Here is a 5402-nt window from a genome sequence, read left to right as displayed (position 1 = left end):
CAGCAGATATAAAGAAACAAAGGTCAATGAACGAGTGAAGCTGTGTTCTAGTAAAACTTGGACAGCCGATTTGACCAGTGGATCACAGTTTGCTGATCCCTTCTCTGGAGTAACTGATGGATATTAACAAGATTTTACAATTGGTTATAAACAGTGGGTTTTAGGATTAAAAAAAAAAAGACGGTTTCCATCACAGTTCTGTTTCCTACTCACTTTGTCACTTGATGCAATCATCCTTTTTATTTTTTTAATATATGGAATGTGGATGAAAGTAATAGAGCTATTTTAAGACTCAAGTAGTATAAGTCATGTGAGCCTTTATCCAAAAGTCGAATACATTATTAAGGACCCAAACAAAATTAGCTAAGAATAAAGCTGGTCAAGGGGCTGGAGCAATAGATAGTATAGTAATGAATAGTAGTGATTTATCAGAATACAGAAAGAGGAATTCTAACTGTAATAATGAAAGCAAGTCTATCTCAGGCCCAAGGATGTGACTCAGTGGTAAAGCACACGCCTTGCTTGTATGAGACCTTGGGTTTGATCCTAGCCGCACTACTTATGGCTGAGTTTTATCTCCAGAACCACAACTGTGTCATACCTCTCATCCCACCCCCTACAGCAGCCGCAATGGCAACAAAACAAGTCTATTTCTGATGCAGAATTACAGAAAACAAAAAATTACAGGCACTAGGTACCTCTAAATAGTTTTGGAAAATTAGCAAAGAGGCTTGAAATGGGAGGATTGGTTGATCCCCTTCCAACAGAGAAGACTGGAAACTACTCCTTATTCAACCTTGACAGATTTAGTTGGACAGAAGGTAGGTAGGATTCATGTTGGGAGTGATTGTTCTAGATTAGTTTTGGACTTGAGAATATCAGGCAAAGTTGAGAATGTAAAGTAATATACATTGAAATCGTGTTTTCTTCCTATTGCTGCTGTAAGAAAGTATGATTAAAATAAGCCATGTTTATTAGTTATAGTTTTGAAGGTTGGAAGTCCAACATAGGTTTTGCTGGACTAAAATTAAAACCGTTGGCAGGGTTGAGTACCTTTCTGGAAGCTCTAGGAAAGGATTTAGGTGTTTTTTTGTTTTGTTTTGTTTTGTTTTTTTGCTTTTTGGGTCACACCTGGTGATGCACAGGGGTTACTCCTGGCTTTGCACTCAGGAATTACTCCTGGTGGTGCTCAGGGAACCATATGGATGCTGGGACTCGAACCTGGGTTGGCTGCCTGCAAGGCAAACGCCCTACCCACTATACTATTGCTCCAGCTCCAGAATTTTTCTTGCCTGTTTCAGCTTCTAAAGGCTGTCTGCATTTCTTCGCTCATGTATTCCTTCTTCTGTCTTCAAAGTCAGCAATAGGTAGTTAGAGCTTTTTCATGTTATATTGTTTTGACACCAATGTTGCCTCACTCTTTCTTATTTATAATAAATAAAACTAACAGTATAATTCAGGATGTCTCCATTTTAAGGTTAGCTAATCAGTGACCTTAATTCCATCTGTAACCTTTATTTTCCTCTGCTTTGTAACATAATATATTCACTAGTTTCTGAAACAATGGTCAATGATAAAGATTGAATAAATAAATATCTCAAAGCTATTAGATCTCTTTGAAAGATGATTATTCTTTCTGTTACAGAGATTAAATTGATATTGAATGGTCTATGATGTCTAGGTCTATTCCACTGCTTGCTTGCCTTCTAAATGTCAGTAATCAGGTCCATATTTCTTACTCAGAAGGAAGAAGGAGAAGTCATTGTCACTGTCATCCTGTTGTTCATCAATTTGCTCAAGTGGGCACCAGTAACGTCTCTATTGTGAGACTTGTTGTTACTGTTTTTGGCATATCCAGTACGCCAACGGGTAGCTTGCCAGGCTCTGCTGTGCGGGTGGGATACTCTCGTTAGCTTGCTGGGCTCTCCGAGAGGGGTGAAGGAATCAAACCCGGGTCGGCGGCATGCAAGGCAAACTTTGCCCTCTACCCACTGTGCTATTGTTCCAGCCCCAGAAGGAAAAAAATGGGAGAATTTCTATCCAATAATTAAAAAATATTTATTTGCTCTAACATATTGGTTATTAAATATTAACATATATTGATTTGACCCATCTGACTCTAGGAGGGATTTCTTTTTTTTTTTTTTAAAAACCCATACATCCTTTTTATTGTTAAGTCATAAAGAGGTATCAAAATTAAAAACAAAAATTACAGGGCAAGACTTAACATAACTACTAGGAGTGTCAAAGGAAGTGAAAATGGGACTAGGCACAGGGCAATATGAATTAATGAACATGGGAAGGACAAGGATGGGAAGAATAGTGAGCATGTGCTGAAGATACTGGGGGAGAGGATCTGGTGTTGATCTTAGACAAGCGCCTAGATAAAGAAATAATGGGACAAGATTTCTAAACCCCACTATGTGCTTAAGAGTCATCCTCGCCATTGGCGCTGTCTCTGTCATCCTCTCCTTCCTCAGCCTCTTTTTCATCATCCTTGATCAACTCCAGCTGGTCTTCCCCCCATCTTCATTATTATCATTATCAAGCAGGTCCCCCTCCTCAGCAGAGTCATCTGCACCCCCTCAGATTCCATCTTCACATTAGTCTCCTCCTTCTTCAGGGAGCTGCTGCTCTGCCCCTCTCCTGATTTGTCATTCTTCATCTCTACTGCTTGTTTGCTTTGTTCCTTTTCTATTTTTTCCAGGTTTTCCAGTAGAGAATCCACTTTTTGTTTTATCTGGGTCAGTTCCTTCTTGATAGCCTGAATATCATCTCCTTTCAACTTTCCAGACTTGGAAGATCCTCTCTGTCCACTCTTAAAATTGAAGCCACTTTTGCCCCTTCGTGAGCTGTTTCCTGATACACGCTGGCGTTTTGAGGGCACTACAGCCCGAGCAATAGGGGGAGGAGGAGGAACACGTGCTGGATAACTGTACATCCTGTCATAATAATCCCGTTGAAAGTCATAGTCCAAATCAAAAGAGGAGCCGTACATCTCCGCGGCAGATCGTTTCACACCTGCTTTTCCTCGGTTCACTTTTGGCTCTGCAGCCAGATTAATGTCTAAAACCTGGCCAGCAATCATTCTGCCATCCTCTCCCGCCACAGCAGCACAAGCATTTCTCTCATTAACATACTGAACAAAGGCAAAGTCCTTATGAACAGAGCAGCCAACAATTTTGTCATATTTTGAGAAGATTGCCTCCACATCAGACTTCTTGACCACCAGAGTATTCAGATTCCCAATGAATACACGGGAATTCATGGAGCGAGGGTCTGTCTTGTTGGTAACATTGCTGACCATTATCTTTGATGATTAAGTTCCTCATGTAGTCAGAAAGAATGTAGCTAAAGATCAAAAAAATCTCACAAAGGGGGAGGGAGAAGAGATTCGATTCTGAATCTCCTACTCCAGGGTTCTATGTGGAGAAGTTGACTGCTGCTTGAGGTGGGAAACGTTGTCTCAGCTGCTCAGCCTTCGCCTCTTCACAAAATCTAGGAGGGATTTCTTACCTGCATCTAGTGGGTCAGGGGTGCTATCAGTGACATCTTACAGTGCACAGACATCTATACCTTCCCAATTGTTAGTGATTATTTCTGTTATTATTATTATTTGCTTTTTGGGTCACACCTGGGGATGCACAACGGTTACTCCTGGCTCTGCACTCAGGAATCTCTCCTGGCGGTTCCCAGGGGACCATGTGGGATGCTGGGAATCGAAGCCAGGTTGGCCGTGCGCAAGGCCAATGCCCTACCCATTGGGCTATCGCTCCAGCCCCTCTGTTATTATTTTTATTATTAACTTTTGCCATATGTTGAGAGGCATTACAGGGGCCCCGTTAAGGTTGAGTGTAGCTCCTGCAGTAGCTGCAGCTCAGGTTGCTGCAAGACAGAAAGTCAGGCAAATACTTTCTTTGCTCTCTCCTCTCCCCATTCCACCTCCCCACCCCAGCTCTGCTCCACAGGTGGAAGATGAAACAAAGATTTCAAAATTTCCCCCCACTTTATCTTACAAGAACAAGGTGCCAAAGACCCTGTGTCATAGTTGGACCTGCCTCAGAGAGATAGTACAGATGTTAAGGCACTTATCTTGCATGCATTAGGCTGAGGTTTAGTCCCTAGCACTGTATTTGGTTCCTTGAGCACTGCCAAGTGCAACCCCTGAACAAAGAGTCAGAAATAGACCTCAAACACTGAACACTGAACACTCAGGTGTAGCCCAAATCTGCTCCCCAGCCCCGAAAGCCCGCTGCATACTCACCATGTTGAGAATCTGCATTGCTGACCTCACAATCCTGTTCTTCCCATTCAAGTGTTTTTCCTCTTGGCTTAGAAAAGTAAAACAGCTTTTCATGAACCCCATCACTGTCATGATTTGTCTGTGTCAGAGAGTAAGAGATAACTAGATGTGGGGGCTTTTCCCACTATTACTTCTACCCCAAATTATGACCAGGTCCAAAATGTCAATAATGAGAAAAATGAGAACAACTACTCTAATGTTGTATACCCTAATATGAATAAATTCTTCCTAGCTGTACAGAATTGCAAAGTAGCACTTTTTATCTTTTTTTGGTGAGGAGGATGAAGATCAGAAGAGATTTTATTTAAGATAATAGAAGTAAAGGGAAAAGGCAGCAATCCTCTCCTGGTGTGAGGGTCTCCTAATTAGCATTTCTGCAAATTAGCACTTTTATGGACTGTGCAAATCTTGGCAAAGATGGAAAAAATGGATCTCTGTGCACTGCTGGTGGGATGTAAATTGGTGTGGCTGCTATGGAAAATGGTATGGACATTTCTTAAATTAATAAAACAAATTCCATATTGTTGTTCAGCATACCACTCTGAGGCACTTGTTTTTTATTTTTTTAATGAATCACTGTGAGATACACAGATACAAGGTTGTTCATGATTTGGTCTCAGTTATATAATGTTCCAACACCCATCCCTTCACCAGTGTAGATTTCCTACCACCAATGACAATGTCCCCAGCTTCTCTGCCCACACCCCCTCCCGCCTGCCTCTATCTCTATGGCAGGCACTTTTTTTTTCTCTCTCTCAATACATATACTGAAAAGTTATCATGTATATCCCTTTACCTACTTCCAATACTCAGTTCTTGTCTAGCATGATTATTTATAACTATTATTGTCATACTTGTCCCTTCTCTATCCTAACTGCACTTCACCCCCCACACATTTGTGGCATGCTTCCAACCATTGACCAGTCCTTCTGGACCCTGTTTTACCTGACCATGGATATTAGTCTCATACCATTTTTTGTATGGTATGAGACATCTAATAGCCTTGTTCTCCTTCTTCGAGAACTTGACAAGCTACCAAGAGTCTATTGCCCACACGGGAGAGCCTGGCAAGCTCCTCATGGCATCTTCATACCCCAAA

At 41.5% G+C, this 5402-nt stretch overlaps 1 pseudogene; it reads right to left on the bottom strand.

The window, feature by feature from the left end:
• Positions 1–2327: 2327 nt before the first annotated feature.
• On the bottom strand, positions 2328–3488 carry LOC101542305 (heterogeneous nuclear ribonucleoproteins C1/C2-like; annotated as a pseudogene).
• Positions 3489–5402: the final 1914 nt, after the last annotated feature.

Source organism: Sorex araneus, chromosome 2 (genome assembly GCF_027595985.1).
Source record: "Sorex araneus isolate mSorAra2 chromosome 2, mSorAra2.pri, whole genome shotgun sequence".
Lineage (NCBI taxonomy): Eukaryota > Metazoa > Chordata > Mammalia > Eulipotyphla > Soricidae > Sorex > Sorex araneus.
The sequence above is the reverse complement of the archived record's forward strand: the minus strand, read 5'-3'. Positions and strand labels throughout refer to the sequence as shown.